A 383-nucleotide genomic window follows, 5' to 3' on the forward strand; every position below is an offset into this window, starting at 1 on the left:
TACCAACCTTCTCCTAGCTCGTACGGCCAATGTAGCTCCGGTTCTTGAGGGCAGGAAGGCACTTGCGTGTTACTGTGCAAATTGAGGACTGTATTGATATTTAAGCCTATACCTGCCTGGATTTCTAACTTCTATGTCTTTCATCTGCTAAATCCCTTACCAGGCTCGGCTGCATGTCCCTTCTTCCCTTGACCCATCATCCCAGCTGTGTTATCTTCAGATCCACCGGATCCATGACGTAATCATCATGGTCACCCTATTATGGGTACACTCATCCGGATCCAGGTCGCTTGGATCCACCTCACTGTAATTGTACACTCGCCGTGGATCCGAGCTCTCCAATCATCCAACATCATCTTGCAACCGTCTGTGATCTCCATTGT

This window comes from Phytophthora infestans, genomic scaffold, assembly GCF_000142945.1.
Source record: "Phytophthora infestans T30-4 supercont1.29 genomic scaffold, whole genome shotgun sequence".
Lineage (NCBI taxonomy): Eukaryota > Oomycota > Peronosporomycetes > Peronosporales > Peronosporaceae > Phytophthora > Phytophthora infestans.